We start from the raw sequence: 18,852 nt of genomic DNA on the forward strand, positions 1-18,852 counted from the left end.
TTCATGTGTTTCTTCACCATTTATATTTTTTTCTTTAGACAATTATCTTTTTAAGTCTTTTGCCCATTTTTAAATCAGGTAGTCTGTCTTTTTATGATTGAGTTGTATGATCTCTTTATATATAATGCATATTAAACCCTGATCAGAGATGTGATTGCCAAATAATTTCTCCCATTGTGTTGGCTGCCTTTTCACCCTTTTGCCAAAGTCCTTTGAGGTGTAAAAGTATACAATTTTGAGGTGGTCCCATTTATCTAATTATTCTTTTGTTGCTCATGCTTTGGGTATAAGGTTTAAGAAACTACCACTTACCACAAGATCTTGAAGGTGTTTTCCTACATTTTCTACTAGGAGTTTTATGGTTGCTTTTATATTCAGGTCCTTGATCCATTTTGAGTTGATTCTTGTATAGGGAGTGAGACAGGGATCCTCTCTCATTCTTTTGGTTATGGATATCCAGTTGGCCCAGCATCATTTGTTGAAGAGACTGTTTTGTTCCATTAACATGGACTTAGTAGGTTTGTCAAAAACCAGTTGGCCATAGAGGTGGGGGTTTATTTCTGGAACTTTCAACTCTATTTCATTGATCAATGTGTCTATCTTTAAGGCAATACCATGCTGTTTTGAACACTGTAACTTTGTAGTATGTTTCAGAGTCAGGCAGTGAAAGTCCTCCCACATTGCTCTTCTTTTTTAGGATGCTTTTGGCTATTCAGGTACACTTTCCCTTCCAAATGAATTTGGTAATTGCCTTTTCTATTTCTGTAAGGTAGGCTGTTGGGAATTTTAATTGGTATTGCATTGAATCTATAAATCAGTTTGGGTAGGATTGACATCTTCATGATATTTAGTCTTCTCACCCATGAACACAGAATGTCTTTCCATTTGTTTAGGTCTTCTTTGATTTCTTTTAGCATTGTTTGTAGTTTTCTGACTATAGGTCCTGTACTTCTTTGTTAAATTGATTCCTAGGTATTTGATTCTTTTTGTTGCTATTGTAAATAGATTTTTTCCCCCTGAATTCCCCTCAGATTGTTCATTACTAGTGTACAGAAACTACTGATTTTTTGCATGTTGATCTTGTATTCTGCCACTTTGCTGAACTCATTTATTAGCTCAAGTACCTTTGCCATAGACATTTCAGAATTTTCTAAATATAGGGTCATGTCTTCTAATAGTGAGAATTTTCCTTGCTCTTTTCCTGTTTGGATGCCTTTTTTTTCCTTGTCTAATTGCTCTACCAAGGACTTCTAGCACAATACTGAATAACAGTGACAGTGGGTATCTTCGTCTTGTTCCCAATCTTAGAGGGGAAGCTTTCAGTCTTTCCCCATCAAATACAATGTTGGCTGTGTTTTTCATATATGTTCTTTATCATATTGAGGATAAGATATTCCTATCTTTCAAAGTGTTTTCATCAACAAAGGATGCCAAATATTGTCAAATGCCTTTTCTACATCGATTGAGATGATCATGTGATTTTTTTCCCTTCAATTTGTTAGTGAGGTGTATCATATTAATTGATTGTCTTATGTTAAACCACCTTTGCATACCAAGAATAAATCCCACTTGGTCATGGTGTATAATTCTTTGATTTACTGTTGGATTCGATTTGCAAGTATTTTGTTGAGAATTTTTGCATCTATGTTCATTAAAGAGATTTGTCTGCGATTTTTTCTTGTCGTTTCTTTATCTGGCTTTGGTATTAGGTTGATGGTGGCTTCCATAAAATATATAGGGTAATTTTCCTTCCTCTTCAATTTTTAGGAAGAGTAAATAAGATTGGAGTTACTTCTTCTCGAGATGCTATGAAATCATCTAGTCCTGGACTTTTCTTTCTTTGGAGATTTTTGATGATTGATTCAATCTCTTTAAATGTGATTGGTTTATTGAGTTCTTGTATTTCTTGCTGTCTGTTCTTTGTGTCTGCTTGTCCTCTTTTAGGAGGTATTGGAAAATGAACCTAGGACCTCCCACGTGGGAGGGAGGAGTCTAATTGCTTGAGCTATGTCCACTCCTCTTCTTTTTTAATATAGGCATTTAGGGTTATAAATTTCCCTCTTAGCATGGTCTTAACTGTACCCCATAAATTTTGATAAGTTGTGTTCTCATTTTTGTCTTACTATATGTAGTAATTTCATTTACAATTTCTTCTTTGACCTACTGTACTTTAGGAGTGTGTTGTTTAGCCCCCACACATTTACAGATTTTCCCCTTTCCCATCTATTATTGATTTCCAGTTTCATTCTATTATGATCTGAGATGGTACTTTGTGTAATTTCAGTCTTTTTATATTTACTGATATTTCATTGTGACCTAACATCGTCTGTTCTAGAGAAAAATCCATGAGCACTTGAGAAGAATGTATAACCCCCTGATTTGGGATGCAAAGTTCTGTACATGTCTGTTAAGTCTAGCTCATTTATCATATTCAAGTTCTCTGTTTCCTTGTTAATCTTTTCTCTGGTTGTTCTAGCTATGTGAGTGGTGTGTTGAAGTCACCAACTATAATTGTAGGGATGTCTATTTCTCTCTTCAGTTTTACCAGAGTTTACCTCAGGTATTTTGGGACACCCTGGTTAGGTGCATAGATATTTATGACTGGTATTTCTCCCTGGTAAATTGTCCCTTTTATTAATATACAGTGGCCTTCTTTATCTCTTACAGTATTTTGTATTTAAAGTCTGTTTTGTCTGCCCCTGCTCTTTTTTTTTTTTGGTTACTGTTTGCATGGACTATCTTTTTCCAGCCTTTCACTTTCTGCTGGTTTGTATTCCTGGGTCTACCATCTATTCTTTGATTTTCCTATGTCATATCTTATTTTCATCTGTCTTTTCACTCTTTGGTTATCCTTTCTGCTATTCTTTGTTCTATGCTCTTCTCCAAGCTTCTTTCTCCTGTCTTTTCTTTCATGCTGTAAGTCTCCCTTTAATACTTCCTGCAAAAGCAGATTCTTTTTAACAAACTCTCTTAGTTTCTATTTATTTGTGAATATTTTAACCTCACCATCATATTTGAAGGACAATTTTGCTGGATAAAGAATTCTTGGCTAGCAGTTTTTCTCTTTCAGTATCTTAATTATATTGTACCACTGTCTTCTTGCCTCTGAGGTTTCTGATGAGAAATCTGCACTAAGTCTTACTGTGCGTCCCTTGTATGTGATCATTTGCTTCTCCCTTCTTGTTCTCAGAATTTTCTCTTTACCTTTGACAGTTAACATTCTGAGTAGTATGTGTCTTAGAGTAGGTTTATTCAGATTTATTCTGATTGCAGTATGCTGCAATTCTTGGACATGTAAATTCATTTCTCTTATGAGAATTGGGAAATTTTCAGCCATCATTTCCTCAAATGCTCTTTCTGTCCCTTTTCCCTTCCCTTCTCCTTCTGGAATTACCATGATATATAAGTTGTTGCACTTTGTGTTGTCATCCCACTTCTGATCCCTTGCTTATTTCTTCCATTCTTTTCTCTCTCTGTTCTTCCTCTTCTTCAACTTCAGCTCTTCTGTCTTCTGAATCATTTATTCTTTCTTCTATCATTTGAGTTTGCTGTTGTATACCTCCAATGTGTTTTGTTTTTTTAGGAGGTACCAGGGATTGAAACTGGGACCTTGTACATGGGAAGTGGGCACTCAACCACTGAGCTACATCTGCACCCTTTAATGTATGTTTTTTTAAATGTGTTTTTAATATTACCTATTGTTTCTTTCATTCCAATGTGCCTTGTCATTTTTCTCTTCAGGTTTTCAAATTCTTCTTTGTACTCGCTCAGTGTCTTTTTCCTCTTCCTCCTTTTTTTTTTCATTCAATGTCTTTTTTTTTAGATTTATTTATTTCTCTCCCCTCCCCCTACCCCAGTTGTCTCTTCTCTGTGTCTATTCATTGTGTGTTCTTCTTTGTCTGCCTCTGTTGTTGTCAGCGGCATGGGAATCTGTGTTTCTTTTTGTTGCATCATTTTGTTGAATCAGCTCTCCGTGTGTGCAGTGCCATTCTTGGGCAGGCTGCACTTTCTTTCATGCTGGGCAGCATTCCTTACGGGGCGCACTCCTTGTGTATGGAGCTCCCCTATGCGGGGACACCCCTGCGTGGCACGGCACTCCTTGAGCGCATCAGAACCGCGCGTGGGCTAGCTCCACATGTGTCAAGGAGGCCCGGGGTTTGAACCGCAGACCTCCCATGTGGTAGACGGACACGCTAACCACTGGGTCAAGTCCGCTTCCCTGTTCAATGTCTTCTTGATGTTCTTTATCTTTTTGTCTCATATTGTCTTTCAACTCATGAATTTGATTTTGGAAATTTGTATGAATCTCATTGATTCATTTTCTCAAATCCTTTGTCTCATTTGTGGCTTTGATATATTCTTTTGTTTGGGTCATTTCTTCCATTTTCTTAGTATGACTTGTAATTTTTTTCTGATGTCTAGGCATCTGATTTTAATGGTGAGTTTACTCTGATGCTCAGTTTCTCTATCTTTCATAGACATTTAGTGGCAGGAGACTGTGTGTTACTGTCATTCTTTGATTCTTGTTTCATCTTGTTCTAGGTCTTTAGGATTGTCCCTGTTATTTGATCAAATCTGGGCCTTGGACCAGTAATGGGTTGCAGACCTGCTTCCATGGGCCTTGGGGAGGGAGGTTGTAAAGGTCAGAAAATCCTCTCTTTCTTACTTACTTTTAATTTCCTTACATGCACTTCCTTGGTCCACCAGGAGATGGCACTCTTTGACAGCCCTTTCAGTTCAAGGCCTGGTCCCTGTATCTTTGCTGCAATGTGGACAGCGCCAGTGAGTCAGAGGATTCTGCCTGGAGGCTATGCAGAGTCTTGCAATTCAAACTTTCTCAGAGGTTGTTCTCCAACCTTTCCTGGCAGCCCTCTCCCTTCTCCCCAGTAGGAAATAATTCCACTCCCCTCTGCATCCTCAACAACCAGCCCTGGTCAGTGAAGAGGGGGTCAAATCTCTTTAGTCCTCTGTCAGCTCCCAAGGCAAACAGTGGTGCAGTCCCTTCTGCCTGGAAGTGCTCTTGGGACACACCAGACCAAATTTGTTGGCCAAAAGCTGAAACAGCCTTAGGCTGCATCCCTTTCTCTGGTTTCCTGGGGAGGTGGATACCTGTGGCCTCTTCTGTCCGTGGCTGCCAATTTGAGGCCTGAGAATTCAAAATTGTCTGTTCATAGGGTGGGGCAAGGGCACTGCAGCTGCAGCTTCTACTCATGGTCTTAAGGTTAAGATTTTTTTCTCCTGTGTCCCTCTTTCTTCTGGGTGGTATCTAGCCTTCCCCTGGTGTCCTAAACCCTTGAATATCTTTTTCCAGGCCATTTTTGCCTGTCCTCTAGCTATTTTTCTGTGAGAGAACAGAGTCCCTTGTCTATCTAATTCATCATCTCCCTGGAAGTACAAATCCTCTTTTTCCTTTGTTTTTAAATGTTGGCAACACATTCAGACATTTTAGAATTAGAGGCCACCAAAAAAAAGATTCAGCTCCAGGATACATTTGACCACTGGTCTCTGGTATTGTGCCTCTAAAAAACTGATCTTAGGCAAGAAGGGAAAGAAATTGATGCTAGTAGCAAAGGAAGAGGCTCGGGAAGGAGAGGGCGTGAGTTGGGCGCAGTGCTTGGGCGAAGTGGCCTGCGATTCCTCCTCCCACTAGGGCCTGTTTCCAGGGCCACCCTCCCACCCTCCCACCCAGGGCAACCATTCCACTTGTCAGGCTCCAATAAGGTCCTGCAGCTACAGGACAGGAGATGACCCCTACAGGCACTGGATCTGGAGACCGTGGTGGAGAATCCCTTTGTAAATCGAATCCAACAGAAAACAGAAAACAGAAAACATTTTTTCTTTTCTTTCCATGTTAGCCAGTAGTGCCCATTTGGCTCTTTTCACACCGCCCCCCCCCCCCCCAAAAAAAAGCCTGGGATTGCTAATAGGGAGAGCCTTATGGGCAGGCTAGAACATCATGTGGTAGTGCCTTGTAATGAGGAAAAGTGGAAATCTCTACAGAGGAGCTCCTCCTGTGGTCCAAGACTTGACATTGCTGACTGCTGGAGTAGAACTCTTTTTTTTTTTTTTTTAAAGATTTATTTATTTATTTATTTCTCTCCCCTTCCCCCCGCCCCCACCCTGGTTATCTGTTCTCTGTGTCTATTTGCTGCATCTTCTTTGTCTGCTTCTGTTCTTGTCAGCGGCACGGGAATCTGTGTTTCTTTTTGTTGTGTCATCTTGTTGTGTCAGCTCTCCACGTGTGTGGTACCATTCCTGGGCAGGCTGCACTTTCGTTTGCGCTGGGCGGCTCTCCTTATGGGGCACATTCCTTGCGCGTGGGGCTCCCCTACTTGGGGGACACCCCTGCATGGCAGGGCACTCCTTGTGCGCATCAGCACTGTGCATGGGCCAGCTCCACACAGGTCAAGGAGGCCCGGGGTTTGAACCGCGGACCTCCCATGTGGTAGATGGACGCCCTGACCACTGGGCCAAGTCTGCCGCCTGGAGTAGAAATCTCGATGATGCCTGCCCTTCATCTCCTGATACTGGTGGCAGTTTGGCAATTGTACCCATTTAACAGATTCCTGAACAGACAGGTGTGTTTGAGACCTCAAACTTCAGGTCTCAAACCTGTGCCCTGTTTTGAATTTCAGACTCTGAGAATGAAGAGAATATAGTTTATGCTATAAAGTATTTGGACCACATAGGGCATATGAAGAACAGGCTGTGGAGTATATTTTCCTAGTGAAATTCTTCATCTGATTCTCTAACCTTGTCTCCATTAGTGTCTTTCATCCAATGGATTCAACTTAGTTCATTGTGCTTTTCTGTGTCTGAGGAAGTTGTGAAATCGTGTTCTTCAAGCAATTGAGAGAATCAGTACAGATTGTCTGATGAGTGATAATTTCTTGTTTGGTGTTTGAATAGCTTTAGTCCTTGGCGTAATGTTTATTATCTCTTGAGACTGGATTATATTTAGAGACTCTGTGAAAATGCAGATTCCGTAGCTCTACATCACCATGGAGGGAGGCATGGGGATTTTTATGGAAACCTATTTAGTACTTTAACGGCTGGCAGTTTTTTAAAGGTGACATGAAGCATCAACAACAGAAACCTTGAGCCACCTATCTGGCAGCTGCTTAATTTGTAAGTGAATGTTGGTCAGTCAGAAAGCCGGACTGTCCTAAATACAAGTATATTCTTTATTTATTTTATTTTTTTAATTTCTCTCCCTTCCCCCCATTGTCTGTTCTCTGTGTCCATTCGCTGTGTGTGCTCTTTTGTGTCTGCTTGGATTCTTGTCAATGGCACCGGGAATCTGTGTCTCTTTTTGTTGCATCATCTTGCTGCATCAGCTCTCCATGTGTGTGGCACCACTCCTGGGCAGGCTGCACTTTTTTTACGTTGGGCAGCTCTCCTTGCAGGGCGCACTCCTTGCATGTGGGGCTCCCCTACGTGGGGGACACCCCGGTGTGGCACAGCACTCCTTGCATGCATCAGCACTGCGCGTGGGCCAGCTCACCACATGGGTCAGGAGGCCCTGGGTTTGAACCCTGGACCTCCCATGTGGTAGGCGGACGCCCTATCAGTTGAGCCAAATCTTCCCAAATACAAGTATATTCTTATTGTCTGGTGTACATCTTGGACTTATTTCTGAGCAGAACAGAATGGTGTTAAAACCATACATTTGAAATATGAACAAGAGCCTACCAATACAACATTGGGTGGAATTTACTTGGTTTGACTAATATTTATTGGCTGCAATGGATTGATACTGATGTGTGAGTTGTGTGAGAAGTGTGAGTTTTTTTCCTTTTATACTATCTAGAGAACAATTCAGAGGATTTTGCAAAAGATTAAAACTAAGGGCTCCCATTTTCTAATTGTTTTGCTTTTAGGATAAGATTACTGAGAAGTAGAAAATGAATAGTGAAGTGTGTGTGTGTGTATGTGTGTGTGTGTATCCCAAAGCAATTTCAAAAAGAAAAATATAGCTTTATAACTTTTGATTATTAGCTTCAAACAAACTCCTGTGGGATTTTATAGATGGTATCTAGATTTTTGTACTTAATGAAGTTGATAGCATCTCTTAAGGAGATTAATAGCATTTCCTATGTGGGCAGAGTGGATTTCAGGGTGATGAGGACTGCATATGGTGAAACATTATCTAAAACTTTTAGAAAATCTGTTTTTCCTTCTTATTCTACTCTATTCTTTTCTTTAATGTACGTGTTAAAAGAATGACATATTTGGGGATGGCCAAAAAGAAGGGGTTTCAATTTCCAAATTCCAAGACAAGCTTCCAAGATATTTATGGACAAATTATTTTTCCTCCCCGACTCAGAAACATGAATAGGCTGTACCCTCAGACTCCCTATTGAATACCATTTCTTTTGATCACATTCATTTTCAAAACACATTCTTCATGACCTAAGCATTTGCACATTGAGGATAGGAAAGCTGGAAGAAGCAGTGAAGAGTAAAGGAAGTTGATTTGCTCGTATGATCTTTTTTTCTCAGCATTAGGATTTTAGAAGGCACCCCCCCCTTCCCAAAGCCACTAAATAAAAGGTCAAATATACACACAACACATTGTGTTCTCCAATGCATCACCTTGCCCAAACCAGCAGATCTTAAAAAATTGGCAAATTGCTTCGGGGCAATTTCTCAACCTGAGAGAGTTTTGGACTAAACTTTGCTTTATAGGGATTTAATGGGCAAATCCTATCCCAGTCCTTCTAAGATACCCTGCCAAAAGTCCTCAATTAAAATTAATTTCTCTGTTCTCCATGCCCTCTATATCATTTTTTAAAAATCTACTTTACTGAAGTAATATTTTCATGCAATAAAATGTACCCAATTTAAATGTGTATGTCCAATGAGTTTTACTCAGCCATATGAGTACTACCTTAATCAAGGTAAAGAATATTTCTTTCACCCCAAAAAGTTCTCTTGGACTCCTTCCCAGCCATACCACCACCTCTAACTCCCACCCCAAGCAACCACTGATCTGCTTTTTCACACTGTAGATTAATTTTCCTTATTCTAGAACTTATAAATACATTGTGCATTTACTCTTTTGAGGCTAGCTTCTTTTGTGCCATATGTTTTTGAGATTGATCCATTTTGTTGAGGTATTAGTAATTCATGCCTTTTTATTGCTGAATGGATGCCATTGTATGACTAAGCTATAATCTAGTCCTTGATTGATGGATATTTGGATTGTTTCCAGTTTTTGGCAATTACGAACAAAACTACTATAAATATTTGTTACATTTATATGTTTGACTTTATATATGTAAAAGACAGACATTTTTCAGAATGTTGGAATATTTTCCACCCCATCAGCAATGTATGAGATGCAGTTCCTCCAGTCCACGTACATAACTAGGTAAGGTTAGTCTTCTTAATTTTAGACATGCTAACAGGTGGGTAGTGGTATCTCATTGTGATGTTAATTTGCATTCCCCTAATGTAAAATGATGTTGAACGTCTTTTTGTGTCATTTCTGTTCTGTGTATTTTCCTTGATGGAGTATCTATTCATATGTTTGGCCCATTTTAAAAATTGGGTTATTTGTTTTCTTATTACTGAGTTTTGAGAGTCCTTTATATATTCTGGATAAAGTCTGTTTTAGTTTCCTAGGCTGCTGAAAGCAGGTATCATGAAATGGGTTGGTTTAATAGTAAGAATTTATTAGCTTACAGTTTTGAGGCTAAGAAAAATGTCCAAATCAAGCCATCATCAAGGTGGTACTTCCTTCCTGAAGACTGGCTGTTGGTGATCCTTGGCCTCTTTGCCACATGACAAGGCACATGGCAGCATCTGCTCATTTCTCCCTTCTTTTCTGGGTTTTGTTGCTTTCAGCTTATTGCTTCTGTGGCTTTCTCTCTGGTTTCACCCCATTTATAAAGGACTCAAATAAGAGGATTAAGTCATTCCCTGGAATACACCTTAACTGAAGAAACCTCATCAAAAGGTCCTACTTACAATAGGCTTACACTCACAGGAATGGATTAATTTTTTTTTAAAGTTATATTTACATTATTTTTCTTTATTTATTCCCCCCTTCCCCAGATGGTTCTCTTGTCTTTCTGCTCACTGTTTGCTCACCTTCTCCAGGAGGCACACAGGGACCAAACCTGGGACCTCCCACATGGGAGGCAAGTGCCCAATTACCTGAGCCACAACTGGTCCCTGCGGGCTGTGGCGTCTGCTGACTCGTGACATTTGCTCACTGCAGCAGGGGCAGTGTCTAGCTCATTGCGGTGGGGCCAGCCTCTAGCTTATTGTGGCGGGGGCAGCATCTGCTCATTTTCTTTTTAGGAGGTACTGGGACCTCCCATGTGGTAGGCAGGCACCCAGCTGATCGAGCCACATCTGCTTCCCAGGATTAGCTTTTCCCCTCCCCCCCTTTTCCTTCCCCCCCTACTGTTTTTGCTGTCTGTGTCCATTTGCTGTGTGATCTTCTGTATCCATTTCTCTTTTTGTCTTCTCTTCTAGTTTTTCTCCTCTAGGATTCACCAAGATTCAATCCTAGGGACCTCTGATGTGGAGAGGGTTTCCCCATCAAATGTGCCACCTCAGTTTCTGGTCTCTGCTGCGTTTCACCTCGACTCTCCCTTTTGTCTCTCTTTTGTTGCATATCATCTTGCTGTGTGACTCACTTGTGCGAGCACTGGCTCACTGTGTAAGCACTTGGCTCCCTGCATGGACATTCAGATCACTGTGCGGGCACTTGGCTCACCATGCAGCCACTGGCTTTCTATGTAGACATGCTTTCTCTTCTTCTTTTTCACCAGGAGGCCCCAGGATTGAACCCGGGTCTTCCCATAAGGTAGGCAGAGGCCCTATCACTTGAGCCACATTTGCTTCTCCGGATTAGCTTTAAGAACATGATTTTCTGGGGCTATGTACACAAAGCCCTTTAATCACGTATGGTCATTTTCAAATATTTTCTCCCTGTCTGTGGCTCATCTTTTTATTCTCTCAACAATATCTTTTGAAGAGCAAACATTTTTAATTTTGATGAAGTCTAATTTATCAGCTTTTCTCCCTTGTGCATCATGGTTTTTAGCGTCTCATCTAAAATGTCATTACCTAATCCAAAGTTACAAAGACTTCTCCTATGTTTTCTTCTAAGTATTTTGTTGTTTTAGATTTTGCATTTGGTCTATGATTCATTTGAAGTTCATTTTTGTACAGGGTATGAGGTTTGGATGGAAGTTCATTATTTTGCATATGATATCCAATTGTTCCAGCACTATTTGTTGAAAAGAATGTCTTTTTTCCATTGATTTGTCAAAAGACTGTTGTCCCTATGTGTGTGGATTGATTTCTGGAATCTCTATTTTCTTTCATTGATCTGTTTATCTGTCTTCATGCCAACATCACACTTACTTAATTATTGTGGGTTTATAATAAGTTCTTAGTTAAATAATGTGAATCTTCTAACTTTGTTGTTTCTTTTGCACTAGTGTTTTAGTTAATCTATGTGTTTTGCATTAACATATTAATTTTAGAATTAGTTTCTCAATTTTGGCCCAAAAAACCTGCTAGGGTTTTCACTGGTGAATCTATAGATCATTTTGGGGATAATTGACATTTAAACAATATTAAGAGTTCTAAACCATGAACAAGTTAAATCTCTCCATTTATTTAGGTCTTCATTAATTGCATTGAAAAATGCTATATAGTTTTCAGTTTACAGGTCTAGCACATCTTTGGTCAGATTTAACCCTAAGTATTTAAGGTTTTCCATGCTATTGTAAATGGTATACCTATTTTCATTTCAAATTGTTTGCTGCTAGTGTACAAAAGTAAATCCTGTATCCTGCAATCTGCTAAACTCGTTTAATAGTTCTTGTAGTGTTTTTATAGATTTCATAAGTTTTTCTATACAATCATACTATCTGTGGATAATTTTATTTCTTCCTTTACATTTTGTTTGCTTTTAATTATTTTTCTTGCTTTATTGCCCTGGCTCAAACCTCTAGTACAATGTTGAATAGAAGTAGTGAGAGCAGATGCCCTTGGTTTGTTCCTAACCTTACTAGGAAAACACTCAGTGATTAACCCTTAAACATAATATTAGCTGTATTGTTTTTGTAGAAGTCTTTTATCTGAATGAGAAATTTCCTTTCTCTTCCTACTTAGCTGAGAGTTTTTATCAGGAATGAATGTTAGATTTTGTCAATGCTTGATCTGCATCTACTGGGAAGACCATATGATTTTTCTTTTTTGATTTGTTAATATGGTGCATTATACTGACTTTTTAATGAATTATTGGGAATTGAACCCAGAACCTCATTTATAGGAAACAGGTGCTCAGTCGCTAAGCTATGCTCACTGACTTTTGAAAGTTGAATCAGTCTTGTATTAGCAGAATAAACCTCATCCTGTTATAATGAACAATCATTTTTTACATATTGCTGGATTTACTAAATTTTTGCTTAGAAATTTTCCATCTATATTCATTAGGGATTGTATTAGTCAGCCAAAGGGGGGCTGATACGAAATACCAGAAATTGCTTGGTTTTTAAAAGGGTATTTATTTGGGATAGGAGCTTACAGATACCAGGCCATAAGCATAAGTTACTTCCCTTACTAAAGTCTATTTTCACATGTTGGTTGCCAAAATCTGCGAGGGTTCAGGTTTCCTGGCTTCCTCTCTTCCAGAGTCTTGCTTCTCTCTGGGTTCAGGGTTCCACTCTTCCTAGGGCTTGCTTCTTCCTGAGCTCAGGACTCCTCTCTTCCTGGGGCTGGCTTCTCTTTCCTCTGTGAGCTTGCTTCCTGGGGCTCCAGCTTAAGGCTTCAGCATCAAACGCCAATCAAAAGTCCAACATCAAAAAACCCTAAATTCTGTCCTTTGCCATGCCTTTTATCTGTGAGCCCCCCCCCCCCCTTGGTGGGGGACTAATGATGTGGTCCAGTGAAAGCCCTTGTCATAACTTAATCATGCTGAGATACAGACCTGATTACAAACATAACCCAATATCTATTTTTGGAACTAATAACCATATCAAACTGCTACAGGGACATTGAGTTATAGTTGTCTTTTCTTGTAATTTCTTTGTCTGATTTTGATATTACAGTAATGCTGGTGTTAAGCAATGAGTTGGGAAGTATTTCTTCCTTTTCAGTTTTATGGATGAATTTTTACAGAATTGGTTTTATGTATTCCTTAAATACATAGGTTAAGAATTAATGAGTGAAGCCCCCTGAATCACAAAGTTTTCTTTGGAGATGGTTTTGAACTGTAATTTTTATTTCTTTAGTAGATATAGGATATTCAGGTTATCAATTTTTCTTGATTTAGGTTTGGTAGTTTGTGTATTTCAAGAATTTATCCATTTTATCTAAGTTATCAAATTTATTTTCATAAAGTTGTTAATAATGTTCTCTTATTGCCATTTTTAAATATGCAGGATCTTTAGTGATATCACCTTTCACATTCCTATTATTGTAAATTTTGTGTCTTCTATCTTTTTTTGCTCATCACACTGGTTAGAGGTTTATCGATTTTATTGATCTCAAATAACCAGCTATTAGTTTCATTGATTTTCTGTTTTCTATTTCTTTTGTTTGTCTCTGACATTTTTATTTAAAAAATTATTTCTTCTACTTAGTTTGAGTATACTTTTCTTTTTTAATTCTTTAAGAGGGGAGTTGAGGTCATTTTCCTAATATAAGCAATTAGCTCTATGAATTTCTCTCAAAGCACTGCTTTAGTTGAATCCATAAATTTTAACACCATCACAGTGATGTCATTAAGTTCAGCATATTTTTTTCCTCTTTATTTCTGCTTTGATCCATTTATTATTTGTAAGTATATTGTTTAGTTTCCAAATATGTGTGGATTTTCTAGATAATTTTCTTGTATGCTTTCTAATTTTAATTCTTTTGGGGTCAGAGAACATACTCTGTTTGACTTGAATCCTTTTTAAGTTTATTGAAATTGTTTAAAGAAATATGATCTAAATTGACAAACATTCTGTGTGCACTTGAAAACAATGCATAGTCTGCTATTGTTGGACAGAGTATTCTATAAATGCCAATTAAGTCAAGTTGGTTGATAGTGTGCTCAACTTATATACTTACTGATTTTCTATTTGTTCTATCAATTTTTGAGACAAGGTTGTTGAAATCTCTGACTATAATTGTGGATTTGTCTATATTTCCTTGGAGTTCTGTTAGTTTTGCATCATTTACTTTGAAGCCCTATTATTACACACATACACATTTGGAATTATTAAATCTTATTGAATAGAGTTAGTATGATATATATTTTCCATCTTTTTATTTTTAACCTCTTTTTAAAATTCTTTTAAAAATTTTATTTTAAAAAATGACATTGATTTGTTAAAGGTTGCATATAGTCTTTTTTTTTCCTTTTCAAATTCAGTTTGACAATCTCTACCTTTTCATTGGGACATTTACAGCATTTTTACCTTTAATATGATTATTGAGATGGTTGAGTATAAAGGCACCATATGACTTATTTTATTTTTTTTACTATTTGTCCCATCTGTTCATTGTCACCTTTACCTTCTTTTTATGCCTTCTCTTAGACTGAAGTTTTATGATTCCATTTACATCTGTTGTTAGTCTACAATTGGCCGTGATTCAGTTATTTCTAGGTATTCTAAGTCATTTGGGGACAAAACCTGTCTTAGTTCACAAGCTTGCGCTGGGACTACTTTCCCTGGTGTGCTGTTACATAGCTGGGTCCACCTCCCTTCTACAGGGAGTATATGGGTGTTCTTCAGAATAGTTCCATCTGTGCTGTACTACATGATATGTCTTATTCTGATCTGTTTTTGAGGCGAGGGCAGTCAGAGTGCATTGGTGTAAATTACAGGTACTCCCAGGGAACTTTCATCAGTTTGGAGTCTGTAAGATGCCCATACGTATGCCTGTTGAACAGCTAGGATGGAGGGCCATTGTCCCATGGCAACCTTGGTCTCCATTTGTATTAAAATAGTCCAAAGACCTGGTTAGGTCAGGGTATAAACCCTTTCCCAACACTGGGTCCTAGTATTATCCAGCATTATTGGTTGACCAATTTCAGTAAAGGACTGTCATCTTTCCAGGCTGAATTTCACTCGTGTTCTTCCTTGAAGAGAATTCTTTCTAATCCTTTATTATCTTAAATTGAAATCCTTTTGAATACAATCTTTGATCAGAGCAAAAATGCTACTATTTTACTTAAATTATCTTGGGTCAGTTATTGTTTTATAATATTCTCTTCTGGTAGATGTGGGGGTGATGTTCAAAGAAGTTCAAGTAGTTCTGCAGAGCAAAGTTGTCCATCCTTGCTGAGTTTCTAAATAGAAGCAAGATACCAAACATATCTAGTACACAAAAAAATCTCAAGCAAGGGGGAGATGTTCAGGGCTTCAGAAGTTATGCATGGCCAGGCAGGTCATCTGTCATAAAATATTGTAGAAAGGCACAGAATACAGCCCGTCCTCAGACACATTGAAAATCTAGAAAATAAGGAAAGGCTTTTTGAAAGCCACATCAGTCTATCAGTCATCACCACTTAATGGAGGAATGACGTAGCATTGATGTGTGTGGGTTTATGGTCTCAGATGTGAGTGCTGGGAATAGTAACCTTTAGGAAGTATATGTGGAAGTGAGAGAGAGCGTGGATTGGATTGGGTGCCTTAACTGGATGCCCAGTTCTACCACTAGATCATCATCATTTAATCTCACTTGGTAGGTAAAGAAACTGAAATTCTGAGAGGTTAAGTAATTGTCCGATTTCCCAGAGGGGAGAAGATGACGGTTCAGGTCATTTCAGACCCCAGAGGCCAAGCTTTTGTTTACTATTCTATATAAGAGGTGGCACTGTTAGGGAGTCAAATAGGTTTCCACAGCCATTTCTATGACTGTGCTAGTGTCAATGGGCAGTTTGATTAGAAGTGGTTTAAAATCTAATATTGATAGAAAACATTAACTTGTGTCATTTATGTTTTAATGATTTGTCTTGTCTCTAGAATTACCTGCCTTAATACCTTCCCCCACTATGAGACCAAGAAAATGTAAACATGTACTTAGGTCATGTATATGACTTTCCATTAAAATGATAAAGGAAAAGGGAGAGGGAAGAGGCAGATTATTATTTTTTTTTCGGATTTGCACTGGATTTCTTTGAGATTAGATAGGTTGCCTGCTTACTGTAAATGCAGTCCTAGAGAACAGTCTCAGAGCCTTGACTGGGAAGGAAAGAGTTGTTTTACCACCCTACATGAGTTTTGTCTGTACTTGGTGTTGAATTGGCTCATTAATTCTGTGCCCAAACGTTTGTCAATTGTCGCTTTCCAGCCACCTCTTTGTGGCCTACAGAAGTGGAAAAGTGGATGAAGCACTTTTGCTGGGCTTTCTGCTATGCTGGTTAGGGGGATCTAAGAAATTTCCTAGGCTGCTACTTCACTAACCAACTGCCCATTCAGGCAAGCGCTTCTCAGGACTTCTCTTCCCGAGAGTAAAGGTTCTGTGCTGTGTGGGCACGGAGGGCTTCGTGTGTAGCAGGGCTGCCAGATTTAGCAAAAAAAAACACAGGATGCCCAGTTAAATTGGAATTTCATGTAAGCCATGAATAATTGTTTAGTATAAATATCCCTTCAATATTGCACAGGTTTCTTGCATTTTATCTGGTAGACCTCTTAATGTAACAACTTGTTTAAAGTGGACTAGAGGTCCGTCTGTGTTCAGATATTCATTTGTTTTTATTTTAAAATCTACATCCAGTTTTAAATTCCTTATCTTCATCCAGTTTTAATACTTTCTTGCCTCAAGGTAGCTGAACATGATATGTTGCCATTAGGGGATATATTATTCTTTTCTATCCTAGGGTAGAAGAATGATTCACAGATGCTGACAGGTCACAATGAAAGTAATCATTAAAAATATAGTCAGTGGTTTCATTGCTGCAGCAGAATCCAAATGAAAAAAACACACACAACAAAACTTAAATGAAGATTTGTATGCTTTTAAAATATCTTGTTATGTATTTAATGTTGTACACAACTTTGTCCCCTTCATCGACAACATTGCACATGTTGGAAAACAGTGCTTTTGGATTTTACATTCATGAATGCTCATCCTTATTTACCACTGCAGATTTTTACAGCCATCTTCTACATGAACATGGACCTAATCATGCTGTCACAATTTGTGCACTGCAAGTTAAAGAAACAGAAGAAAAAATGTAAGCTTGGTAACAGTTCCTTCTAATACCTTTATTCGGAATTCAACGTTTTCTGATTTGAAAACCAATAGAACAGTCTTAAGTTATTTTCAAGAGCTAAGGCATACTTCAATAAGATATAACATTTCTCTTAATCATCCCACTGAATCTTTTGAGAATTTTTGGACAGGACGTATTTCGATTCCATGTTATTACCTTTTATTTGGTTAGTGTGATTGGAAATGAGCAGAAATGATAAACTAGAAACTTTTTGGTTAGAGAGAGAGGGGCAGAGACAGTCATACTCTTAGAGCTTTCTGTAGGTGATAAATGTTACCTCTTTTTTCTCTCTTGGCCACTCTGAAAACACATCCTCCATAAAATATTAAAGGTGCATGGTCCCTAAGTACTTTCTCTTTGTCAGTACTGTTGTAACGCGTTTCATCCTCGTGCTGCACAGTGGGGCAAGTGCTATTGTTCTCCCGAGAGGCTGGCACAGAGTAGCCCTCAACGTCTATTTATTGAAGAACGGAATACCGTTATTTTTACTTATGCTTTGATTACTGTTTCTTTAAGTGACTGTTTAATTTGTTTGTTTCTTCCCTTGTTTCTTTATGAACCAGTAGCACAAAAATGAAATTTGACTTTAGTTATGTACCAACATGCAGGGCCCCATTTTGTGCTTTATGACTGATGGGACACATTTCCCTACTGCCCCTGGTGGCAGAACAGCTGCTCCAATCTGCAAAATCAACTCTAGATCCCCGCTGGGGCCTACTGGGAGGAAGGCAGGTGGGAAGCCCCCAGTCGTGCCCTCGCACAGTGTGCCCTCTTGTTCATGCCCTTTGTGCTCACGGAACCCCCAGGGCAACTTCAGGCTACAGAGGAGGAAGCCGAAGCTTCAACAAGGTGACCGAGGTCATAGAGGCAGTAAGTAGTGGCATTAGCTTTCCAACCCAGCAGAAGGTGATACCAGGTATTTTTCAGAGTGATATGCAATTTAAATGGTCGTGCAAGTCATAGCTTCATTAGAACAGGATCTGTTTGTGTTTAGTTCAATGCTGCATCCCATGTACCTAGCACAGAGTAGACATTCAATAAATCATGGTGGAATGAATGGATTATAAAATATGTGGGAATCCCCAGTAAAGTACTTGGTATCTAGAGGTCACCCAGTTTCCTCCTCGATGCACACTACCCACCCCACCCCCCACCAAACTCATTTTAAATATATTAAAGCATGGAGACTAAAGTAAAGGGACTATTTGGTAAAAGGTCACTAAAATAATGGGACATATATATCCCATATATATTCACTGTTGTAACTAGTTCAATCATTCTAGAACTAATCCTGCATTCCTGTGGCAAACGGTCTAAAACAGTATGACGGGCCAGCTCTCTTCAATTTACTTCCTCAGACCTCAGTTGAGTAGCTCATACAATTTATGAGGTTTCCGGAAAGAGTTTTGCCTAGCTGCAATATCTCGTGTGGGCAAAGTAGACTGAATTTGGAATGCTCTTAAATTTAAGGCCAGTGCAGAGATCAAAAGAAAATTAAGTTTTGCGAAGGAACATGTGCTCAATGGTCTCGACAACCTTGAGTGTTGAAGGATAAAGCAAATCTCCCAATACAAAATATGTTTTGAGGTAATTTTTTATTGAGGTCTATTATCTTA

The sequence above is a fragment of the Dasypus novemcinctus genome, chromosome 4 (genome assembly GCF_030445035.2).
Source record: "Dasypus novemcinctus isolate mDasNov1 chromosome 4, mDasNov1.1.hap2, whole genome shotgun sequence".
Taxonomy (NCBI): domain Eukaryota; kingdom Metazoa; phylum Chordata; class Mammalia; order Cingulata; family Dasypodidae; genus Dasypus; species Dasypus novemcinctus.